At 39.8% G+C, this 26,197-nt stretch overlaps 2 long non-coding RNA genes across 2 annotated transcripts; one reads left to right on the top strand and one right to left on the bottom strand.

Annotated features, from left to right (window-relative positions):
• Nucleotides 1-18,646: 18,646 nt before the first annotated feature.
• On the bottom strand, nucleotides 18,647-25,072 carry LOC111262361 (uncharacterized). The gene is made up of 3 exons (XR_002681577.2): nucleotides 24,926-25,072; nucleotides 20,553-20,835; nucleotides 18,647-18,971 (listed from the first exon to the last, which is right to left on the bottom strand). It is a non-coding gene; the product is annotated as an uncharacterized LOC111262361 (long non-coding RNA).
• LOC147753207 (uncharacterized) lies at nucleotides 24,049-25,121 on the top strand. Its single transcript, XR_015311900.1, has 2 exons — nucleotides 24,049-24,162; nucleotides 25,004-25,121. It is a non-coding gene; the product is annotated as an uncharacterized LOC147753207 (long non-coding RNA).
• The last annotated feature ends 1,076 nt before the right edge of the window (nucleotides 25,122-26,197 follow it).

Here is a 26,197-nt window from a genome sequence, read left to right as displayed (position 1 = left end):
TCGCCATCTGATACTGCTACTGGGTTCAGATGACAGATGTATTTATATACCGGCATCAAGTGGCAAATTTAGCTAGTAGGTACTATGGAAGCGTGCGTAGATACTATGGGAGAATATACTGCGGAAGGGCGAGTATATATCCATAACGATATGCAATAAAAGCAAGCTATATAAATATGTGAACGTGTTTAAGGTTTTGGCGTAGGCATGGCAACCTTTTATTTTCAATCATTTGTCGCGTGCTATTCGCATCTCATAACTTGCCAACCATTAGCTTCGTTAAGGTCTTGTTGCTCTATTATGACCGTTTATTAAGATTAAGAAACTACACAGAAGGTCAACCTGAAGCGAAATAAATTCGTTATAAGATTTTGAAGATAATCACTTGAAACGATCGTTAGGAAGCATCATTGTCGCTAGATCGACAAACCCTTCGGTATTATAATATTATCTTATCTAATTTTGTGTTCGCGCTAAACGAATGGTCTTTATAACTCTAAATCCATCCGGTCAAGGGGGAAAAAATACTACTAGTAATACAATGCGTATTTGCTAAACCTGTGAGACGATGCGAGTATAACGATAATGGTTGATGAGATAAGAAATTTCTAACGGATCAGTAGGCACCTACGAGTATGAAACCAACAAACGTAATGCAGCTGGCAGGCATCCTTTGCAAGATATATCGTAAATCGCAAAAAACGCCACGGGCTGTAGCATTTTTTTTTTTTACTATTTTTCGCGGTATAATTGCACCATGTCGCGTTAGGGGATATCTATAATAAGCTGAATATATAAAACAGTTTAAGCATGCCGCAGTTACTAAGAGCCTCAAATGAACCATATTGTAACACAAAAAACTTAGCGAGGGGCGTTGAGCATAACGACCTCTACAAGTTGTGGTCTAGTAAACACTGCCTAACCTATCAGATGGAGCGTCGAGAAAAGCGTAGCTTGGTCAATTTATAATAACGAGAAATGACTCAGTATCAGTCGCGTTGTTTCAGCAGCGACTTCGACAGCGGCTATCATCTGAATATAGTTCATCCCTTCCGTCTCGACTGAGTTGAAGCGCTACATCAATATGAAGAGCCCTTGGCAAATGTGACAGCAGAAATCCAGTTGCCTACTTTTGCTTATAATCGTCACTGTCTGCACTTTCCTTAGACTACCAACACCTCGTAACAGTCATTCTCTCTATTCTACTGCACAATTTTGTTGCGGAATAATTGTGGGATCACAAATGGTGGGTAATAACGAACAAACATTAAACTAGTCTGACCCACACAAATAATTATACGCTGAATATGAGTTCCGGGTCTCTGGAAGAGAGCACCAAAATGCAAACAAGCGCAGTCCTCTAAAGCGTCTATATGCACATACTTCTAACGACGGTTTCAATGGCCTTATTGCAACACAATTTCTCCCGTATTTCTAGTAATATAGAACTTGTTGAAAACCTGTTCCCGCGACTATCACTAAAATTGATGCAAATTATTAGGGAGCAAACGTGAGCGTATGCAAGGGGAGTTGGGAATGCTTAAACGCCTCTTCCTCAAAGAGAGCTTTGTAGAAATTAGTCAATGAGCGAAGCAACTCTGAGGGTTTGGTGAAAGCGACAGGAACAGTAGATTGTACCTGGTAAATATGCGTGCTGCAGTGAGAGTTTCCCGGTAGAGGCTCTGAGGCTCTTCCGAATAATATTAGGCAGAGGTAGAGGTAGAGTGTTTTAGGACGGACAAGTTATCAAAATCAAAATTCTACGGAGGGTTGCTACTATACGAAACTGTTATGAAGAAGTTTGTTTCAACGTGTTTCTGTATTAAAAACAGAAAAACAAAGAAAACTTGTTTGAATGAGCTTCAATGACTAGTTTGCTTTGCATCCATTTTTGTGACTAGGACACGGTTCATGTCTCATTTTTAACGACAACCCTTTTCGTTCGCTGCGAGACGAAATTATATTTCAAAGCTGATGGTGTTCGCTAATCAACAGCACCACTCAGCGAATGATTTTTGCGATGATAGTTGGTAGATGCAGCTTTAACATGTATACAATTATTTATACGTTCGCGGGTAAAACCCCTGTGAGGGTTACGTGTGCCAGTTCGGAGTAGAATTATATCTATAACGGTATTCAAGTTAGGAAAAGTAACATGTCGATAGTGGAAATAAACGAGGTTATGCTGGCCCGGTGAAAACATAAAAAAATATCAACCCAATTAACAAATTTGCAGAATCTTTCTATTGAAAATAAATTTTTTTCATCGGCCTCAAGCAACGAATTAATTTATACAAACTCAGCTAAAAATAGCTTGTGCTAACTAGTGTTGATTAATTTCGTAATTATATTTAAAAAAAGATCCAGAAGAGTCCCTTATGCGAGATGATGCGTATTGGATGTCATTCTTAGCCAACGAGGGAAACAGATAAACAGCAATTGTGTGTGTATCTCGAAGCTTTGAGTTTTCAAACAATTGCCTTCAACCGCATCCGTTTGTTCCTTCCAATGATAGTCACATATTTGTTTGTGCCCGGAACATCAGACAAGGACTAGCCACTGCCACAGCCTTGACACTGGAGGCCATTACGATCCAACATATAGCAACTGAATACAATTCTCTAGTGGCGAGGTTATATAGTATTATTAAGTGATATGTACTTGTTTGCAGCTAACTAAAGATGACAATATAAGAAATCCAGCTGGACTTACAAGAGAAAACAGCATCCGAAGCTAATTAGTCGGTTACTGGTATGCACGGTTTAACCTGTTTGTGTGCTCGGGTCAGCGGAGATTGGATGTCACACCGTGATCAACTGCCATATCATGGAAGCAGTCTAGTTCACAGACACGTTATAGGACTAGCACGATATATGAGTCAATAAGATGAGGAAATTTATAATACGCGAATTTCGAAAGAAAGGGCAGGCAAAATTCAAAAACGGGCACCTTCTTCTCTTGAGGCAGTTAGCAAAGACTCAATGTCACAACCCAGTCTATCTAAAACCTGTTAGCATCAGTCTTTCATGATAAGATACCATTAATCTAGTAACTAAAAGTTCACTGGTTCCCTTAATAATCAACTGAGGCTTATCAAAACTATTAGATCACTTTTGAGTCTCCGTTATTAAAAACACCTCTAATTAAATCAGATTTAGGTCAAATCGTCTTTTCGCAGTGCTCATCAGGGAAATCTATTCTAAACAAATAAAGTTAAAAAAAAAAAGAACTTTTTACCATTAACTACTATAGGAATCGTTTTCTTAAAGGAAGTAGTGTTCTCGGCTATAGCATTATCTATCAGCAGGTACGGATGCATTATTTGTACTCAGCTCGTGTAGTTATGGAGTGTTTGTTCCAGTCTGGTAGTCGCGATTTAGGCGGAATATACGCATAGTCATTTTCAATGGAGCAGGACTCTAAAAGGTTTTCTATGTAGACCTAAATATCACTTGCTTTAACAATTATTGTTTTCAGCTCTAGTGCTAACGACTTGGTCTGGCTAAGACACAAACAAATCGTGAAGAGACAGAGGTACAAAAGAAACATAAATATGTTTCAATCCAACATCCACCTAGTTTCTCCATTGTCATTGAAATCCAAGTTGATTTTTCAATAAAACTAGATCAATTTAGATCTTAGTGCGGCGTGAGAGCTGGGACAATTCAATCATGATAACAAATGGACCTTTTGTGATAATAACTCATTTTCTCAGCTTTAATTGTAACCTTGTTTGTTTGCTACACTAGCGGCCTATTAGCTCATAACTGGAGAATTGTTTTATCAGCCTACTTCGCATAATCGAAACCGCATTCAATATCGCTTAGATGATAAAAAAGATCGTCTGCTAGAGAATCTTTTTGGAGCTACGATCGCTTAAAAATATCCTTCGACAGCAGCAGATCATAACGACCTCTGCCATGCGCGCCATTCACATAGAGCGCGAAATCTACTAGTTCGAGTTTTATAATAATGTTTTCGGTCATTTTTTAAAATTACTATAATCTTCACGTAAATCTGCGGCGCAATGAAAGAGCCAGGAGTACGCAGTTTACTAACCTAAATGCATGACCTAGTTGAATCGTCTGTATTGATGTAGGTGCCTACATATTAGTGCAACTCCTTCCCTACTACAAGGTTGACTTTTATATGTTATTGATTCTTGCTATTTTAGATGCATATCCTTTTTAGCTGTGATCATCGAATATGTGATGTTAACCGTAGAATCTGTTATACGTACTACTCATTGCGATGAACGAACCTGTACACGCATACTCCTATCTACATTATGCACAAAAACTTTGACCTCGCTGCTCAGCTACAATGTACCGTCCCATAACTATACCGTTATTTGTCCACGCACGGACAAGTGAGTCCGATCATCTTTGTATGACCAGCGGTTACTCATAGAAGCCTCACGACCTTGGCGATAGCCACAATTAGACGAAACGCTGCGTTAAGTCGACCCGTTGCTGATAGCTAGTTGATACCGCGTATCAATTGTATGCATTCGATTGTAAATAGCAGAAACAGACGCGAACGTATTTTAATGCAAAGAGCGTGCATGGAAGAGCGTGCTCGTTGTAAGGACACATTGCAAACAACAGTATCCTTCACTATCGTACATCACAAGAACATCTGCTGTATCCATCCATGAGACTTCATAAATCAGAGGATAAAACTACGCAATACTGATAGCGCATATATACTACAACAAGTAGAGACATACGCCAAATGCCTCATATTACTGTGATAGTATATCCCAAAACACCAACGGAGCGAACTTTCAACGTGTTTTGTAGCGAAACCATAGAAGTGCCGAGAATCCACGACAGAGTAGGCAACAGTGTAATGTCAATGGGCTAGCCGTAAGCTTTTGTATCCCTATAACCCCACAAGCGTTCTGTTCACACAAAATATGGGTACCCATGCGTGCATGTGGGTCGGAACACTTCTATAGCATCAAAAAACGGCGCAGCCTACAGATATATCGAGAGGATAAGGAAGGATCAGTTCAACTGATGGCTACACCGAATTCGGGCATAGTAAAGATTAGGTAGATCGCGAGGCATCGCCAGATGACAAACGGATCGACAAGAAAGTAGTAGTAGCGAAAGAAATTGTGTTCTATTCGTATCGAAGGGGGCGTGGCGAAATATCGCGGTAGAACAAAAGCTGCTCCAAGCCTACCGCAATGGGTACGTAGAAGGGCTCTCCTTCTCGTCCTAGATTGCTGCCTTACGCCACTCCTTGACATACACTCACACATTGACATACAGGAGCCAGAATAGTAGACGTTACCGGCCTTCTGGTGAGTGTTTCGCCCGGTCCTTCAGACGACAGTTGATGTAATAAGATCTCCGACATGACGGCTGAGCGGCTTACGATAGGGAAACGGACATACATAGATCAAGGTCCTTCGTGAATAGTCGGTGTGACTGTTTTTAGCGTGGCAAGGTAAAGCTTGCGTGCTTACACCTGTTGGTTCAAGATATAAGACAGTTTTGAGGGTACACATCGAGTGCTTATGACCTACTTGCCTCCCAACTTAATTCCTTCTTAGTTTATTTCCTAACAATGCGACCAAATCGATTGTGTGCATTCTACCTAACCTGAATTTACCTGTAAATACAATAGGTCGGTATATAGGTAAAGTAATGCTGTTTTAGAGTTTGAATTTTGGAGTATGTGTATGTGTATGTGTAACTAACAATGGCTATTTGAACTACGCCTAAGTCGATGAGATTCTCTTTAATTTGAGAAGGACAGATTGAATTTGTCTGTACCGATGTGCTACGGACGAAAACTGTCAGATATTCATCTTCAGGCATGTCGTATCGCGGTGACAAATGGTAAAAACAAGGCTATTGTACGATGGTAAATCTACGGAAAGGCTAATGCGATCTCTCTTTTCAAAAATATTCGCATTTCGGTATAGGCGATTGTTCAGTGTCGTTACCTTTAACATGGCTCCATTGCTAAGCCTGGGCTGGTTGCTGTATCATCGCAACAATCTAACGCCAAAATTTAGGACTTTTGTTGCCTGTAAGATTCTCCTACCTTAAATCGTTAATATAGTGTAAACATGTATATAAGCAACACCAAAATACAATTTTTTAACTTTCACTACCTTGTTACATATTTCAAGTGTCTAGCAAATGATAAATCATTTAATTATACTAACAAACACTAAAATAAATTCGCCATAGGAAAGAATTAGAAGAGAATTCTAAGGTGGAGTGACTTTTGGTCGTGCTTCCGCTTGATTTTTGGAGAACGTAAATGGCGTACCAAAAGGCACGTATCGTGTTTTGCTTTAAGGACAAAATCAGGTGCGTACAAGTGGCGCAAGTGACTTCTGGGAACATGCCTATAAATAATGTTAAGTATATAATTGGTACCATGATGGACGAAGGATCTTGGAAAACAAGCTTCGTTCTAGGCTACTCGTTACAGCAAGTCCTGGGCAAAAACCAAACAACTCATGCGGGATATTACCTCAAAAGTGGAGCTAAACTGAAAACAACTGCAGGATACAATTTGAAAATCAAGCTTCCCCTCACCGTCTTTTCAACTTTTGGCATGGCTGCATTATCAGTATAGAATAATACTTATAAAAGTTGGGAAAATTGCGTAATCCTGTCTACAAAAATGAGCCTGCTCCTGTGATAAGTCGCAAGTTTTGGGCCGCGATAATGCACCAACTTATCCGTAGGTGCTTGCGCTGCTTTATTTGAAAATGCGATGTCTGTATTATCTCAGCATGGTATGGTCCAGATATACCCCTATGTAGGTTTTTAGTATTTCCAAAGCTCAGGAAATAGCCTAAAGCGAAAGCCCTGACACGATAAAACGAATTCAAAGAAAAACAAGTGATATAAGCCTACGTTCAAGTTCGAAAAAACCATGTTTTAGCTGTTGGAAAAACTGGAAGCATACGTGTTTCGAACGAATGGGACAATTTGGGTTTGGGCAATAAGGACGGCTACAAATGGCCCATAGCCGATATCACGATACGATTTTTACCCAATAGTATAGTATTTTTGGTACAATTTATTTACATTTGTGGTTGACGGTTTTTTCAGTTAACCCACCTCAAACGGACAGACACAAAGATATATTCAATTCGAATCTGGACATAGAAATACAACAAGCTGAGTAAGCTAGGCTACCTGGATAAAGATGCCAAAAACATACTAAATCACAATATGGATTTTCGATATTTATTCAACTAAGAAGGTCCGCCCAAGTAGACAAACGTTAGAGTGCTAACTCAGGCTGAATTTCGCATCAAATATATAGATTTTATATCGCATGCATTTATAATAGTACAAACAGTATTATGGTGCTCAAAATGAGCGCGAGGTATCCTAAGCATGGGGAAACGATTTACATTTGCCGTCCTTGTCGGTTCATTTTTTTTTTAACTTTATTCCCTGATTAGTAGCAGTTCAGATGTGCAATACGTTTGTCTGAAATAACCGCATGCCTCCTCTCACTCAGCAGGAATATCAGAAAACAAGTTGGTACTGCAGTAAATATTCGATGTATTATTTTGAGTAGTTTCTATATCGTCGAAACCGTCTGAAGTTATTGCAGACGCTTTAAAACGTCTTGAAAATTCAAGTATGCCTACCTCAAATAAGACTCGTAAGAAAAATCCGTGAGACAAAATCAGCTACATGTACGAACACGTGTTTACCTTGGTTGGATGGAGCTGCGCAGACAAACGTATGCTAAGGACGCAAAACGTATGCCAGTGAACGAGTTCACGGCTTCGATATACGAAAAACCGGTTAGAAAAGCGGTGGGCTGCGACGTAGGAAGTATACTCTGGGTCAAAGTAACCAGTGATAGGGAAAAGTTTACTTGGGATGTGATGAGGAAAAAATATTTACTCGAAAACGTGTACGACCCATCTGAGGTAAGCCTGAATTTTCAATGGCAGACGTGTCGGCAAATGAGCTAGCTGAAATGTATATCTATTTAACGTTAACTATATAGAAATCCTTTTTTTCGTTGTTATTCAAAAATTTACCACCTTCTATTCGGAATTGCCATGCTGGTTTTTTGACTACCGCGGCATCTCAAAGTTATGCTGAATATACCAAACTTTATATTTTATATAATTAAATTGTAATAACCACGTCATAGATTCAACTAACATATTGTACGCTATTTTGAAGGACCTTTTCTACTTGAATTCTTTAGTCTTGGTGTTACACAAACGTACCAGTTAAGCAAGCTTGTAACATACAAATAGTAATATGTCATAAGGAGTATGTTGGGCAATTGCCGTGCTGTAAAATCTATGTCCGTTTATATACTCTAATTGATTTTACTGATCTATCTGATTTATAGGACGACGCTCTCAGTATCCTGAATTCAACGCAGCGAATCAGGACGAAGTAACCTAGTGATGGAAATAGTCTATAGAAATCGTACATTTCTTTTATGATATTTAAGATCTTTTCTGTCAACCGGTGCAGTGCAAGGTGTTAGCGCCTTTAACGGCACTGAATTTACACTTGCCGTTACCTACTAGTTATGCATTAGAAATATATCCGCGCACTAATGATCCCGGAGCCGAAACAACAATGCCAAGGTCATCTGCGCTTAATCGGAGGATATACTTATTATGTCTGTCTAGTGATTTGGAAGAGATAAGCATGCCTTCTAAGGTCCTCAAATAATGAACCCATGTATCATCCCAGGTCTACCTGAAGATATCGCTAAATATAAGAAATAACTGAAAATGGCTCGATATTTTTTTTCTTCGGTCGTGCGAAGGAATGCTACGATGCATGGACCTGTCGAGCTAATTAATGACCCACAGCCGAACATTGTCCGTTAGATGTTTAACTAAGCTTCGAAAAATAGCCGCGAGCAGTGATACCCATGAAGATCATATACTTTTAGTCAAATGAAAAAATCGGTGTGCGTCGATTCAATGGCATTTGTATTGATCTTATTGACTTTCAGACTGCCCCGTTACCAAATAGCTCAAAGTCTAACACGATTTAATTTATTAATTACCTTTTTTTTATTACCAATTTTTACAAGTAAAAGTTGAAGGTGACTAGCTCTAGCGTCTACTTTAGAACACGAATGCTCTCAAAAACCTATTGTAGTATAATAGAATAAGACCCTTTCTGGAAAGAGAATTTGCGGACCGTGGCTCCACCCAGCAGCTATCGGGACGATAATCAATTTCTTTTTCATCCGTTAAATTAAAATATACCGATGCATCCATGACACTTTGACCACTGGCTTAATCGCTGGTGTCACTGTCGGTTTTAGAGAACGAGGAAACAGCATATGGCCAAGAGATTTCATACGAAAGCGTACCTGAGCCGCCCGGTAAAACTGCTAATTCAGTGAGCCGCCATCTTGCAGACGCAGCTGCGTTACTTGGGTGTGTTCTGCCATGTCGATTGCATTTACTCCCTGCATAAGTTTGCTCATCGTTGTGGCCTCTTTGAAGGCTATGCGCTAGTAGGTAAGAATGTAGCGGCCAAACACTTTTTGTGTGGATGTTGTGGGTGAACTGAATTATTCACAAGCTCCCTTCACTTATTTTATTTCATTTAAGAGATGCAGAAAAAAAATTCAACGTGAGGCCAAGGCCCTCCTGCGTTCATTCGGTTTCTTTTTCTCTCGTTGTCGATCATGGATTAGATGGGACGCACGCGGCGCCTACCAGTCATTAACAGTCTTCTACGAGTTGATGCAAGAAGATTACAGTGAATATATATCACGGACAAGCGTGATTAGCTTTCTGCGATGGGCTGGCTTCACCTCATCTCCGTACCCCGTATCACTGTGGCACTACAGCCTGTTACATCTTCGTGCCGTATTCATCTAGAAGTTGTATGATATCGTTTACTTCTGTGTGCTACTTTATGTTATGAGTGCTGAGTAAAACAATCCGTCAGCCGATGTTGTAGGATCGCCTTGGCCTTTTTTGCTATTTTAATATATATCATTAAGAAGGGTACTTCAGAAAATTTTAATATGGAGCAGTTTAACTCATAGAGAATTTGCAGCTATCACTAATGCTATTCTTCATCGATTACCCTACCATGTGTCCTTTCACGCCAGTCACGTGGGTGTCTTCCTCTGCTAAAATTATGAATCAGGGACTGGGATGCTGGCGTTCTTCACAAACAGTATAGTGGCACATCTATAAAATAAAACTCGGTTTTTATATAAGACGAAATTTATTCTAACAAGTGCCAACAAGGAGAATAGTTCAAGTCGTAGCGTATGCTCTGTCACGAACTGTTTTGATTATTTATTCTATTCGAATGAATAGTTACGCACGCATTGGTAATTCTGGCTTTGTTTCGTTGGTGACGACTTACTTACGTGCTGCCGGCGGATGTAATAATAAAGGAACGTTCTCCAGACACACGGGTAAAAGAACCTGTTCCTTTATAGGTAGCCACCAGGACACTTCATGCATAGCACGATTTTCTCTATTTTAATCGGATATTTCAATGTCACCTGACGATTATTCTCATACCTAGAAGTACAGCCCCAGTAAGTCAGGTTGTGTGATAAAGACAGGTTTTTCAGCCAGATTTTTGCTAAAACAAAGAATTGTCTGAATCGAGGGCCTGGTGATAGATTAGCATCATAATGTGGTACGTCCACCTGGTTTGGTTCCGTAGATTGTATTCAGCGACCAGCATGACTTAATGCTCTATGCAGTATAAACCTTTTGGGCGCGAATTGCACAGTGTTTCCGTAATGGCGCATAAGGTAACGTGTCTGCCCAGTAAATCTCACGAAGGTAAGTAAATCCGCCTAGTATCCTTTGATCGAAGCTCAATATTGAAAGCGAAACTATTTTTTTACGTTAAGAAGGCTACCTATTTGACGCAACGCCTGCCGACAACAGCGCCAGATGTAGAACCTGAAACATTTCGCAGAACTACGTACGACGACGACGGCAGGTGACCCACGGCTATGATTCGAAAAACTGACTAATTTTGTTTACTAGCTCGAATCATCATAGCGTTTCTATATAGGAATTAGTCGGCTGAAGATCTCTAGCACGCTTGGCGATACTCGCCTGAGATGGGATTTGGCTTACCTTTAGTCTCGGTCTTCTCAAACGTAGTAAAAGTTGAACATAGCAGCTTGCACTTTTGTATCACCCGAAGCTGCTCGAAGGATTCCGAAGGACCTGAAAAGAGTTTTGTCCTTTTTTTCAAATGCAAATTATAATTATAAGACAACATCAAGTACAAAAACCCAAAAGCTTTGTTGTCTTCATTTTGTCAAAGTATAACCCGGTTGTTGTCATTCTGACTTTTATTTTTCCACTTCGCTGCATACTATCATCTTTGAATAGCCGCTATCTTGCTCCAGCACAACGCCCTTTTTATTATATGCTTATAAGATACATGGGTTCCGGAGCTTTACTTCATATTTTGTCACAGTTATCTTTTTCGAACAACAGAAGTAGTAATACTAATAATACTACATATATGTTTCTCCTCTATTTACCATAAATTATACATCAGTAATACGTTTGTATTTTTACTACTATTTATTTATATAGAATATAATTTTGTATTTTGGACAACCTCAAGGATTGATCTATTTGCTAACAAGTAGCGTCATCTCCATAATTTGCATATAGTTATCGATATAACTATCATCTATTGCATACAACAAGGGTGCAATGAAGCTCGTTAGTTAATGTTGTAGGAGCAGTAGTGCAACGATATGACAAAAGAACTATGAAGCGCTCGGACTTGAGTTCAGGCCAAGAAGGTCCAAAATGGCTTTACGTTAAACTAAAAATTTTTTCAGTGAGAGTTTTCGGGCAAACATAGTTAAAGCAAGATCAAACATGTGTGCACCTGATCATCCATAGCCTTCAAGAATTCGTACAGGAGTGGAACGACTTATTAGATCGAGTAGTTACAGCCTCAGTTCCGATATTTATGACTAAAAAAAAGATAAAGACGATTTAAAGTGCATGCTTGATTTCCCTGTTCCGTTACGTGCAGCTATTAGAGACGTCTCTGCTCTTTTAAATGAAAAGTTCTTGAGGGGCCCGCTGAAGACTTCCCTTTCACAAAATATAATCTAAGTTCAAGTCTCGCCTTCTTTTCCATTTGGCTCTTCCTGATACGAAGCGTACTCGACGGTAGACTTGCCTAACGTTCTGTTGAGAAAATGGCTAGTGATTGTGGATGCAATCATAATGCGCTTTCTTAATTGCCAGCGCACGTAAAATGATTGGAGTACAAGTTACTGGATGTGGGAGGCCGCTTCTCTAGACCTGTCAGCCCATATATAGCCATGCGCATGTTACCCAAACAGAGTTAATCATATGATGACGTAAAGGTATTAGCGAACGTATCGTACCATACATACAAGACCCGACTAATGAGATTAGAGCGTGAAAATGGGACAATATGGGAATGTAACCTATAAAGCTCGTGCATCGATAAGAGATAATCGGCAAGGAGGCATCGGCTGCCACGTTACCCTCTTGCTGGCTTTTCAGAATCGGTCAATAGTACCATCACTAAATGGTTCGACTTTAAAACGTCCGGGTACCACGGTTAAGCGTCGCATCGCATCACAATGACACTATCGTTCTCACTAATAATCCTGTCTATTTTCTTCGTTAGAGGAACTAGTGACCAATGGTTTATTTTGGCCGTCTAAAATCATCTGACCATTTACCATGAAATAAGCAACGATATCAACTCTAATGCTATGTTTAGTCCCTACGGCATTGACTAGTACGGTGACTATTGGTGCCGAAACGGGATTCCAATTGTACTGCACTACCCCTGTTGCATCCCGTCAGGTTATGAAATCCTACTGTTATGTTACTTATTGACTGGCACAAGAAACAGCTCGAGTTGGTACTTTTTTTATATTTTCGTTAGCCAATGTAGCGTTGTGTTATTGCGTAACGTTTTCCGGACGACCACATCACAACTGAGAGGAAAAACTGTTGAGTTATGAACGTTTAGAGTGTTTACGTGGAAACCGACGCCGAAATGTACGTCAGACTTAACAGTTTCTCCTATAGTACACTTCAATGCTTGCTTTTGGCAGTTCGCTTCTTTATCAGGCAGTGCTGGCAAAGCTCGCGTATTACGACGAAGTGAAATTGATAATGCATTTAAAGTATCGTTTTAGCATATAGTGGTTTGCATAGTAAAGAAGCGCAATAAGAGCAATGGCAGTGTGTCACATTCCTGTTATTTGAATTTCAAGTACTGATTTAGCGACAAAGGTTCATAAAGGTTACATAAAGTAGATATGTGTGTAAGGTTTCAAGGTACGCACAAAAATTAGGTTCCGTAGAAGAGATTGATCGCCTGTTGTTGATTTCTAACTTGCAAGAAAGAATCTGGATCATTATGTAGTAAATCTGCATTTTCGCTATCCACTTCCTCAAGCATGATGGCGTCGCAGTGTGACGGGAATGCTGATACTTTATGACGAAAACCTTCCTATCTCGTAAGTGCTAGATTTTTTACAACGCAACGCAGTCACGTCAGCCTGCAATGGCTATCGCGACATGTCTGCTATTTGACGTCAATATCCTAACGCTTTCCCATTTATACGACGTCTTTCGGCGTTCGCGTCTCGCGACTCGCATGACTGGATGCGTGTAAATTAGGCGGATGGCTACCCCCGTTTGCAGGCCAGCTACTGCATCTCAGTGGGTCCTTGTTGAAGCTACAACAGCTCGTGTTGCTTCAAAACTATTTACACTAACAGCAGTATATATCGTTCTCTATAACGGAACATATATATATATATATATATATATATATATATATATATTGGAACGGAACACCTGGCGGAACTTTGCTAAGAACACAGCCATGTTGTGGCGATTGCCAGTCTGTGTTGGCTTCTGAGGTGCTATGAGTCTAACGTTGTATAGATGTATTGGTGGGTATATAGTCAAAAATTTCGAAAGCTTTCGCTCCGGCACATGGTAAAATAATCGTGCTCATTTCAATTGTCCAAATCTTGCTAAAGTGATGTGTTGTTAATCTAAATGCTTAAGGTTTACACCGTTAGGCACTCCATCATACGCTTGGACTCCCAGCACGAAACGAAGCGTGTTCATGCCTCGATCTGAATCGTGATCAACACGAGCCTTTAAAATTATCAAGCATATATGTTACCCACTGAGCTATCAGGGGATCAGGAAACGGAGAAATCTAAGCAAGATGTAAATCTTGATCTAGTTTGTCTAAGGTAGATATTTTTCGTATTTTCATTTTTGTATAATATATAGTTTTCCCGTTAAATAGTCCTGTTTCCGTTCACTCCTTCTCGATATATAGTTATTTGATAAGTTCAAATTATTCACGATTCTCTATACGAACGGCTATTATAGAAAATCAGTTATAAGATCTGATTCTACTATGACTGTCTCGTTCCGTGCTTGATTATGTTTTGCATTTGTCTTAGTAAGTAATCCGAACTATGAAGTAAACATTTGAACAGGTAAACATCTTTCAATCACAAGCAACACCATTAAATTACATAGAAGAAGGTGAAGCTAAATAGGAACTGTTGTATTGGCCGTTCCGTTCTCGCTTCTAACAAAACGTAACTTCTAGATTATTATAGAATCCGCATTACCGAATACTTCTGTGTAACCAGACTTCAGAACACAGCACCATTTAGGAGAGGTACTCATTTCCTTCACGTTTTATCGAACTTCTGTTGACAGACAAAAAAATTAGTCAAGCCATTTTTACTAAAGCTGCGTTGTTGGCTCAGATTGACAACAGGTAACGTTTTATAATTAAATGATAACGACTACTTTGGAAATTATATCGGCTAGCATAATTTTGGGTAGACGCGCGCATATATATGTATACCGTAATCTTATATTTGAGCTTCGTGCTCTAAAATTGTTTTTAAAGAAATTTTGACGACTGCATGTTCATAATGCACCGTCCATAAAACACGATATCACGCAAAAGTATATTACGTTCGTATATCCTTTGTTGATCAGAGCTAACCTCGATACGTCTAACATCTAATTTACATGCCTTTAAGGGTTAGAATATGATACCCTTTAGGCTGTGCGGATGTGCTTGGTATTTTAGGTTCATCTATCGAACTGATTCGAGAGAACTCATAACTTCTATATTTTCATGGCGGGCCTGCACAGTATCGTTCTTACGTACGCTTCTTCGTATATCATATTGCTAAACGATTTGGGGGCTTTTTGTTGACCAGCTTTATATTATACGCGTCAGACGTTCGCTCGAAATAATCCGCTTTGGTGGTGTTTGTTTTCAGTTCATAGTTTACTTCTTACCCCCCACCTTTCGAAGGAAACAGCGTAATGATCCGCTGGTGGTATACCGAAATGGCGCGTACTAGCTAACGAAGATAGCAGTAAGGCCTTAGGAAGCCACTGTGGCTACTGTAGATCGAAGCGTTTCGGTTAAGAAGGCAGTGAGTAAGTGAGATCGGCGCAAGAATCTGTGGCTTCCAGTGCTTCAAGTGAGGCTAATTTAATAGACTTTTATTAACACCGTGTCTTTAATAGAGGCAGTGCCTTTTCAGCAGTACACCTGTCCACTGTGCAAAGATCCATTAGTGCTTAAGGCGAGGCAAATTAGGTACGAAAGCAACTAAACATATACGTATCGCGACGGGAATAAATTCGCAATGCAGGCTTCATTGTGAGAATTAGTGGACAAGGCTTTTAGAGGTACAACAAACTTTCGAAAAGAACCGGTCAGAGCTTGTTCGATGATCCAGAGCTACAACTTTACCCCTTTAAATATCTTTCGTCTAGGCTAGGCGTCACTTATTACGCCAGACCTTTTGAGACTGATTGGACCTGAGGGAATGCGATGAGTGGCATAAGTGAGCTCACCAAAACATGGAACCCTCGTTACAATGCTTCGCTTTGCATCGAGAAGCGGAAATACAGTTTCGCCATGCACTGCACTTCAGGGAACAATCGAATGCACAAATTGGAAGCGAACAAATTGGAATTTGCAACGGCTCCGGTGTTCATGCACTTTTTTCGCACCGGCCGAACTAGCTACAGCCCACGGACGTATTAATCTTTGGGCAATTCAACTCTCGGCTTTAATGGAGAGATCGGGATTAATGACCAGATTGGTAAAAATTTCCTAAGGTGCATTATTTACAATGACAAATATCATTAGGACGTTCCGGAGAATATGTCTTTTTGCAGAACAAAAACATCGCGGAATCAGTAGCACAGGCTTATAGTAAGAAAATGCTGCTGGGCCACCACAGAGTGTGGTTCCTACACGATAGCCATTCATTCCCGGAAATGAAGAGTCTGTTGCGGCTGTCTCTATTTCCAATTGCCGTTGCAGCGTTAGAGGGTCGTAAATTATCCATTGCTCTTACAAAGAAGCATTACTAAGCCGATTTTCGAAAATATATGTTTGTTCATCATAATGTTTGTTCTACAGAATTGATGCTATCAATATTATGTTCATTTAACTATCAATATCTGTTTACTTTGCAAGGACAATTAAGTGAACACGATAACAACGATATCTAGATAGATCAAATAGACAGCTCTAATTCGCTTCTGCGTGTAGCATGATTAATGGCCCATATGTTCCATTTCTAGTTTACATGATCCGATCTTATAGAGCTATGTAGGCCAACGCCACAACTGTTTTTTTTTTTTATTGATTATTTTCTAAAAATTAATGAGTTATTGTTGCCAATTTTAGGCAGTGAGATAAAGAAGTTCTTAGCATGCACACTGATACGATTTCTTGCATCTTTGGCAGCGGTGTTCTTTAATGGTAGCCTCAAGCGGACTTGAAACACCATGACGTATCCGTCACGTTTCCCTACATGATGACCAGGAGAGTTGTAACAGCTTTCAAATATGTGCCTTATTCATGTTTTGAATTAAGACGCACCAGCTTATGGATCACTTAGATATAAGGTCCTTCAATATAATTACTCTTAGTTTATCTAGCTGCCGGGAAATCGGATCTGCATAGTTATGCATACACTTTCCAACACCCGACCCCTTCGGCATAATTAACTGGTTAACCATTTACGGTGTTTGATTGGCTTTATTGTCTTAATAATACTATTTTTCCTGTTATTATGTACACTGTCAAATAGAAGCATTAAGAATGTACGCTTTAACAGACAACAACCAAAGCTATGCAGGGTTCCTTTTGCTAACAACAGTTGTAACTTCACAGAAAAAAAATTATTTCCTTGGATATCAGGTATAAACATATGACGGAAGCTAAATGACAGGTTTCAGGCCGAGCGACAAGATGATTGTCATGGATGGTCAACAAAGGTGGTCAGATCTCAGGTCCACTGTTAACCATTTTCAATGAAGTGTATTTATGCGACCTCTAACGGATTAGACTAGGCAATCTCATAAGAGAAAAAAAAAGGAAGAAAACATTACGATCAAGTGCACAGTTGCTTTTTACGAGCTTTCCGCTACAGCACTTTCGCTATAACGCTTTTTGTCCTAATTATGTCTTTTTTTTAATTAGAAATATATTCGAATATTATTCAAGAGCGGTAAATCAATGGGAGAAACAGCGGTCCTAGTTGGCCATGTCTCAATTCTCTATTTACGTACGTTTTTTGGCCACATGAACTGTTTGAATATATGTCTACGTGACAACAACAAACACAAAGTGGAAATAAACAGGCAAGTTCTGCTTGCGAGGGAAGATGAGGCTTCTATATTTCTGGATGGTACAGGCTTCTATTGTTTCCGAGCAAATCTAAAAAAAAAAAAAAACATTGATATTAAATCGAAACGATAATAAACCGCTAAATATAAACAACTTGTTAAAGTATTAAAGCAGTTGAAATACGGCTTGGAAACAATCGAGAAGACATATCGAGATACTCAAGCAAGTCGAGGGTCGAGGAATATGTGGTCTTATTTGCACAGCGCAGCTACTGACAAAAAAGAGTAAACGCGATAAACCTCGAAGAACACAAATTTTTCACCTCGTATTGGAAATACCATACCTAAGCTAAGTAAGCTCTACCTACTTTTATCTAGGATTCTTCCCAAGACAGTAGCGCTTATAAATTATATTACTACATGTATAATATCCATAAGAAACAAAAATCATCACTTTTCTGTGGCGTGCCTTATCAGGCTATTCAAGGTCTTTATATCAAACCGTGTCTACTGCGAGAACGATCACTGGTAACATGCAGAATAACGGGGACACCCCTTAAGACATCAAATTAGTAAATAGAATTGCTTGATTAGATCTAGAAGGACTATCCCGGGCGTCCTTATACATATAAACGATGGATTACAGCGCAGCTTTATTATTAACAAAACTTGTTTCTCTTCAGAGAAGAGAATAGGCTTGCTGCTTCAGCGGCTGCTAGAGTCCTGAACCGATTTTTTTCCAATACAATTGCAAGCTTATTCTTCTTATACTTGAACCTTAATCTCACCTCGCTGTAAGTCTATATTTCGTCGCAGGTATCTTGAGCAAACTTAAAATAAATAGTTAAACGCTACTTTTGATCAAAGCTGTCGTTAATTATAAAAAGTTAGCCATAAAAGAATCATCATTACGTAGACATAAGCCACAGAAATATTTTCAAAGAAAAACATTTATTCATCCAATTGGATTCTCAAAAAACAGCAGTGTGCTACGTACGTAGGCTACAAACGTCACAGAAGTCCGCTATCCTGCTAATTTTTAGACTTTCCGTTTAGGCATTGACATCACACTCTTCAGTTCCAGCCAGGAACCTCGTGAAAGGGCTTAGTCACCCCTAAGAGTCAGCACTGCAGTTTTTTTTTTCGCCGAATACTCGAAGATTAGGACAATCTTCTTGTGTAATGACTCAGTGACCGATTTATTGACGGATCGTTGCATGAAACAGTGAACATCGCCGTCCTATCGCCTATGGCAGTTTTGGAAGTTGAAGCCAGCGATAAGATACTTCTGTAAACCGTAGACAAAAACCGCATGTTGAGCTATTGTTCGATCATCAACATCCGCACCAAACCCTTATATCTCAAAGCTGAGTCTATTTCAATGTGACAGCTTGCTCTTATCTAAATTTATTTATCGGGGTAGCATTTAACTCTCTGTAGTCTAGAACAAGCCTAGAGATAGCACGCATGGAACCTTGTCAAATAATACTGTATATTTATAGTTGATTCCGCCTTGAGTCGGTTACACGTCACGAAAATACGGTGGTTTATGGTTAGAGTTTAGTTCGAATACGAAAAATAACTCATCCGTTTTCAAGTACGTCTTAAGTTAAAGATAAAAGAGCAAACTTATTATAGCGCACATTTCTATGCAGAGCGCATCTTTACAGAGCAACTACACCGGTGAGTGCCAGCCTAATACGAGTACAATCAACAGCTGTTTCTGTACATTCTGTCAATTACAAATACTTCGCGAATAAAAAACAAGAAGAAGCTTCTAAAAACTCTAACAAGACAATTCGCCATAAAATGAGGCGTATTTAAACAACGTTTTTCACTGGACTGTCGTTTTCGACCTGCAGATAACACCTGGAGCTTCTTTCAACATGGCCGCTTTCCTCAGGTAAAAAAAGTACGGCAGCAAGAACTTTTAGCAAAGTTCTTGCTACCGTACTTGGATGCACGAATGCGTGTCAGTGCCTGCTTGTGTGTGTGTCTGTATGTTTGTTTTCAACTATAGGGCATGGTACTAAACTCTGAGTGTCCATACCCCTCTAACCCAGCGTTCCGCCAAAAAGCGAAGGGAAACAAAGTCTTGAAAGTGACTGCTAATGCATATAAGGAACGTTGTGCAATTGTAGCATTTTTAATATCTTTAAAACTATGGCACGGAGCAGGCCCCTCAAATGGTCATCCAGGCGCTAATAGTGATTAGTGGATGCGTGTACGTCATGAAAAACCACGACGAATCCAGCTGTCACCCTTCACGTCGCCAGGTAAAATGAAGGCTTGGGGTGTTCCTTCTTTATGAGCAGCTTGTTTTGCCGGGACAATTTCAGCAAAGGATTTATGCTATCGGGTTAAGCGAAACCCTGTCAATGGTTGCAATCGACAGTACTAACGAACAAGTAACAAAAATGCTCCGTTCGGAACCCACGAAAGATAATAATATTATCCTAAATTTCTAAGAAACCAAACGGCCTATCGTTAGCTTGTGAAAAAACGTTGTGAGATCTTATTTAGTGGTCACGTCGACCATTGAGGCAAATCTATTGTTAAGTAGAAACACTATCAAAGACACATCTGCAAAGGTTATTTTTGGATGGCGTCATCTTAGCGCTGATATGAAATGCATTCTTGCATTCCCGTGCTTTGTCTACCGGGGTCGTAATGTCTCTGAGACAGTGAAGTTGTCTACGAAATTGCTAACCATTGCTGGAAAAAGAATTTAGCAAATGAACAAAATTTTAGCTTATTATACTATAAAATCATTTTATGCTATAGAGTCGGGTTATTACCGAACAGATCCAAAAAGCGGATACTGCTAGTCTATCTTTGTTGATAATAATATATATTTTGTAAAACTTACTCAGCGATTCTTATTTCATTATCTGCAGGACCAAGCTTCAATTCGGTAGTCATTTGTTTGTAAGCTCATCTCCTTTTTCATGAATCAGACGCCAGCCAGAGCAGAAGTTCTGAATCCAGGAGCGGTTACTTGGTTTGCCTTGTTCGTCTCGACGGATAGTGCAAAGGCTAGGATAGGAGACATACTGGGGCAACCCACTACATGAGAGTACACCTAAGGGATCCAGTTTCACCAAACAGGCTCCATTTTAAACGGCAGCTTCGTCTCGTTCAGGCGCGTTTACCTGTTGAAGTCAGCAACGGGGATCAAAGGTCATCACTTAAAAGATCCAATTGACTAAACAAACCGCTTAAAGCTTTTTTTTTTAATGTGGATCAATAAACTATAGTAATAGCGTATCTGGCGCCTGTGTCTTGTGAAGACTACCGTTTCGACGCCGTATGCACTATTTAGAGCAACCTGCGGCTTTATTTTTTCATTGCTTTGGCCAGAAACACTTTCCAGCACAAACACTCTTGATAAAGGCCAATTGTATTATCATTTGATTGAACAGTATGCTTTTAGAATGCTACTAAAGGGACAACTGGTATTTTTAATATTACCAATAAATATTACCAAAAAAAAATGTTAATATTATTATTTTAAGCTTGGCTTAAAGTTTGGGATGTTCGTGAAATGAAGATGGTACATGTATTCAAACGAAAAATGGTTTGTCTTCAATTAAAAAAAAAAAATTAAAAGTCTTCAATTAATTGTCGTCAATAACTTCTTGGTTGATGGAAACCTCGTTGACCAAAATATAGATGGTTTTTCTCTTATATATATATGTATGCATATATGTATACTCTTTTGTTTACCAACAGGGGTACGGTGTTGAAGTGCGAATGGTCAACCCATTTGTATGTGTCCAGCCCGACAGTTGCTCAAGGCGTCAATATCTATTTTGATGATAGGTCGTCTGCTATTCTGCCCACTTCGATTCGGTGGTAAGCCCAATATATATAGGTGGAACTCGACTTCTAAAAACTGCATTAGGAGGCCATTCCTAAGTAGCTATCGTTATTAATCTCGACACTTCGTAGACGCTAACCCGAACACGACCCTTTCGTAAGAAATTATTATAGTACAAAAATAGCTTAATACATTATGTGATTAGTGATGCTTCGGTGCAATTTCAAGGAGCGTTGAAAGCGTTCCTGAAAGTAGAAATGGCATTCGCTAAGTATACCCAGGTTGCTTAGCCTCTTGGAAAACGTAAAATCATCGACGTAGCTCTTCTTCACGCAGGGCACTTTGCAGGTACACAAAATGGAGCACTTGAATGAAATTGCTTTTTGCAATCATCTTCGACCACATTGGAGAACGGTAATCCTTGGGATGACGTCCCATCAGAACAATAGAGGATCAGAAAAAAGCGTTCGTTTAAAAAACCGTCGTTCATTAATCTTTTTAAAGAAAACCGAAACAAAATCTCCAAGTAGCTTTGCAACAAAAGCAGAATACAATTAAAGAAAGTAAAAATAATTGAAAATCGGTATAGACTTAGCCTGTTATCGTGGATGAACAATATAAATGGCCAGTATTTTTGTCAGCCATAGTCCGGATTTCAACGATGCTGCTGCTCCAAGAGTTTATGACTGGTGATGACCAGCAGATCCTTTGCAAAATAGCGGAACAACTCAACTTTCAAATAAAGCTTTCAGTTTTAGCTGTGAAACCGTGTTAGCGTTGCGTCAGAAAATGAGGTAAAAACGAATATAACATGTTTCAACTGAACGGTACCACGAGACTGTTGGGATTTCCTAACCTGGATCGCGATTGTCATAGCAGTTGGGAATAGATGATACAAGACATCCATATAATCATTATACTGTTTTCAAGGCTCTTGTTCCAACTTTCGTGTGAGGATAGGTTGCGAGATCCCAAGCTTTACTTTGTCTAATTCGAATTTATGAGCCATATTAGGTCATGCGATGCCCAACGCTGCGCTATTCTGTAAAACTCAGACCTACTAGTTGCTATTCGTATTGATTTCAATGAGACCATCCGGTTCTTCTATGATATAGATAACCGTCCTTTCATGATCCAACAGCTACATACTACGCGGGCCGATTAGACTCATTATACTACATAGAATACTTAATTCAATCGAAAACAACGACATGGGATATTTCTGATAGATTGAATGAAATACAGCATCAGCTGCGGCCGATTTGAATATGTGTACGCGATCTTCTCAACAGATGCTAACTTCATCACATTTGATAACTTCCAAACTAGTATGAACTACGAAACATCTTCGTCAATTAGTCGTGACCCGTTAGCGTACCAATAATTACGTTAGACAAGGAGCTCTTGAGAGTATTCGGTACATATTGTCCTGTACAATGTCGTGCTCTACAAGCTCATCACAAGGTTTTAGTTCGTATCGGAAAAAAAGTGGCAAGTAGTCATGCAATTTTGCTTTGATACTTTCAAGTAACTGCTCTGTTACCGAAGACATAATGCCACCGAGTCAGGTTTGTCAACGCAGTTTCCAAGCCTTCGATGACCAGATCAGCCTACACATCGCCATAAATTCATATTACGTTACTCATTCTCGGGTCTTCGCATAGATGCTGACTGGTATGCAAAGCCCATAATCTCAGCCTTTTTACCGAAAGAACATAATTGAGTATGAGACGACCCAGTATGAATAATGTATTATGCAGTGTGCATGTATATTCGTGCGGAATAAACCTTGATCAAATCAACGTTCCCAAGAATCCCGTAGGGGATTAAGGCGTCTTTTTGTCGCAAACGGGAACAGACATGTTCATTATTCAATTCATAACATTTTTTGATAAATATTGTGTCAATAGAGCAGGAGGGCATACGCGTATAAACGAGCATCTCTACTTAAACCACAGGGATTAATTTAATAAGGTAGTTTATGGGTCATCGATATGTGTGGGGCCCGTCAGCTCTGCAGTACCATACGTAACGAGATTTAGTGTGCCAATGAAAAAAAAAAACGTAAGTTTTTCTTAACGATACGTACGTATGATGCAACCACACCCCCGGTGGCGAACAGACTTCACGGGGTTGCCCCCGGTGCCTCTGAGCATCGCTGGGAAGCCTGCAGTAACAGAACCACTTGATACTCAACTAATTGTTGCATATTAAATCAGCGGAGAATTTCGAAGTGGGTGGAATTCGTAGGCAGAATCGGCTTTGTGACGCACCAAAAACATGATACTAAAACTATGTCATTATAATAATTCTATAATGAAATAGGGCTAATGTCATTTTCCAATTTATCAATTAATAACGCAGATTAGCCTGGGGTTAAATATGCAGCATTGCAGGGTTGTTACTAAGCAGGAATCGTGATAGTTGAAAGGAGCTGTAAACAAAACAGGACCCACTGCAAAGACACTGAACGTTCACTGAAGACGTCTAACTGTAATCATGGTCTGATTATGGCGTGGAGAAGGCTACTACCCATCGTCTTACTTTACGCTTCGAGATAAACTGCGTGAACCAAAGGAGCGTAGTGGACAATATTACGGTTTGCAGATAGACCAAAGAATAGACCTCTTAAGCTTCCTGAAATTACTTCGACATCAAGGTTTGTTGGTAGGTTATTTTAATGGGGTAGAGAAAGCATTTTATGCCGTCTTGCTTATTCACAGATCCCACGTACCTCAGAATATACGCAGCTTTGACGTATACACGTCAGCACTGCAGAAAGAACGGTTTGTCTAGAATGCCTTTGACACATGCATCCGATCATTGGCAAACAATGTTCGGTAAGTTGCGTGCTAAATTCGACCGATCCGAAATTATTAAAGGGGAAGAATGATATAACGAAGCTTCGATTGAAACACAGCTGTTAGAAAGTTATCTGTATAACGGTTAAGAAAACTTATGACTATTGTTATTTCTCTATATATTTATAATTTCGAAAATATTTTCATCGATCTTTCTAGCCTGTTGTATATGTGTGATCTAATATACAGCCCCGTATGGATTGCATTGTCCTAGAAATAAATTGTACTCGGCACGAAAGCAAACCCTATGTATTTCGTCAGACTCACGTTGCTAATTATAAATACTACATTTAGATATTTTTTAGCCCCTTAGTGCTTGGTGCAAATTTTTGTGCGCGTATATATTAAAAAAAATCGTTACTATACAAATGCATTTTTCAAAGTGCCGATATGCGAAACTTAATTCAAACACAAAAGCTTCCGTTTAGATCAGCTACGAATTAAATAACAGTCTCATGTAACAACAGGGGCATTTACAGCAGCAACGACAACAATAAGACCGAGCGATCGACTTTGTGATTTTCTATGTAATAGCATATAGAATGGCAAAGAGTTCCATACGTATATGTGTTGATAACTCGAAGGTTCCAGTGCGTAGCGCAGCTGATTGAACTTGCAGCGTCTTGTGGCGATTTCCAGGAGATTGGCAGCGGCCGAGATTGCGGTGACCGACCACAGCGGTGGTCTGTGCACTAAGCAGTAAACTCGAAGCGTATCTTACCGCCAAACAGTAAAAATTTCATGCCTATTGAAAAAACTGCAAGTCTCAGAGTTACATAGATCACTGACATCATATTTAGATGCTAGGAAAAAATTACAATAGCAGATGTCATTAACGGTTTCAGTAAGAGGTTTTTCTAGGCGTAGCGTTTTAACTGTAATTAAGGGTAAGTAAGCCATACGAAATCACATAAGTCTCGTATTATTACATATTACTTATATATTATAAATCGGCCTTATTGACAATTGTCGTTCTTGAAAAGGAAGCGTTGTCGCGACACCCGGCAAGTTGGTCCGCACTGATGACTTTTGTCGGTCAACAAGGCCACAAGCTCAAGCATGTGGGCCTAAATCCCTTCGCTGTCGTCTGCTATGCACTCGTTAGCCTCCGCAGACGATGCCAGCTTAAAAAGAAGATGGCAGGCGATGATTAATACGATTTTCGCAGCTGTGGAATGCCCCATACTTTTGTACCTAACTATTGCAAGATGCGATTCAGAAGTGAAATCAGAATGTCTCTCCAGCAAAAATGTATCTTGTTCGTCATTTAAAAATCACTGGTCAGTAACCTGCCCAGCGCTTCCCAGTCCGCCATCCGCCATTGGGGCCCAAACGAGAGAAAAAAAAAGCATCGAGTGAAACAGAAATGGGCCGCACTAAGTAAGACGTATCGCATAATCGCGAAGATTTCCGGGGCCGAGCGGCCCCTGGAAGACAAGGCGTGGCCTGAACGGAGGGCAAGGCGATGATAGAAGGTTGCAACCGCCGCATGCCTCTTACCACCTCCGTGGATAGCCAAGTACCAAGTAGGCCCATGCGCTTCAGCAGGTTCGGCGCATTAATGGAGCGGTAGCCAAAGAAACAAACAGATCGCTGAAAACTGTGTTGTTCTGGCGCATTGTACGGCGTCGAAAATCAGTCAGCGGAACGGCGAAGTGTATTGCGATCGTTTCAAAAAGCACTCTTAAATCAACGACGTGAAAGTTTCTCACAAGCCGAGTAGCGTATACCAATGTCAGCTGTCCGACATCATGGTTTCATCTATTGAATTCATTCAAAATCTCTAAGATATGCGCAAGGATTCGTAACGCGTATTCGAATCCGTACAACAGC

Source organism: Varroa jacobsoni, unplaced genomic scaffold (assembly GCF_002532875.2).
Source record: "Varroa jacobsoni isolate VJ856 unplaced genomic scaffold, vjacob_1.0 scaffold_656, whole genome shotgun sequence".
Classification (NCBI taxonomy): Eukaryota; Metazoa; Arthropoda; class Arachnida; order Mesostigmata; family Varroidae; genus Varroa; species Varroa jacobsoni.
The sequence above is the reverse complement of the archived record's forward strand: the minus strand, read 5'-3'. Positions and strand labels throughout refer to the sequence as shown.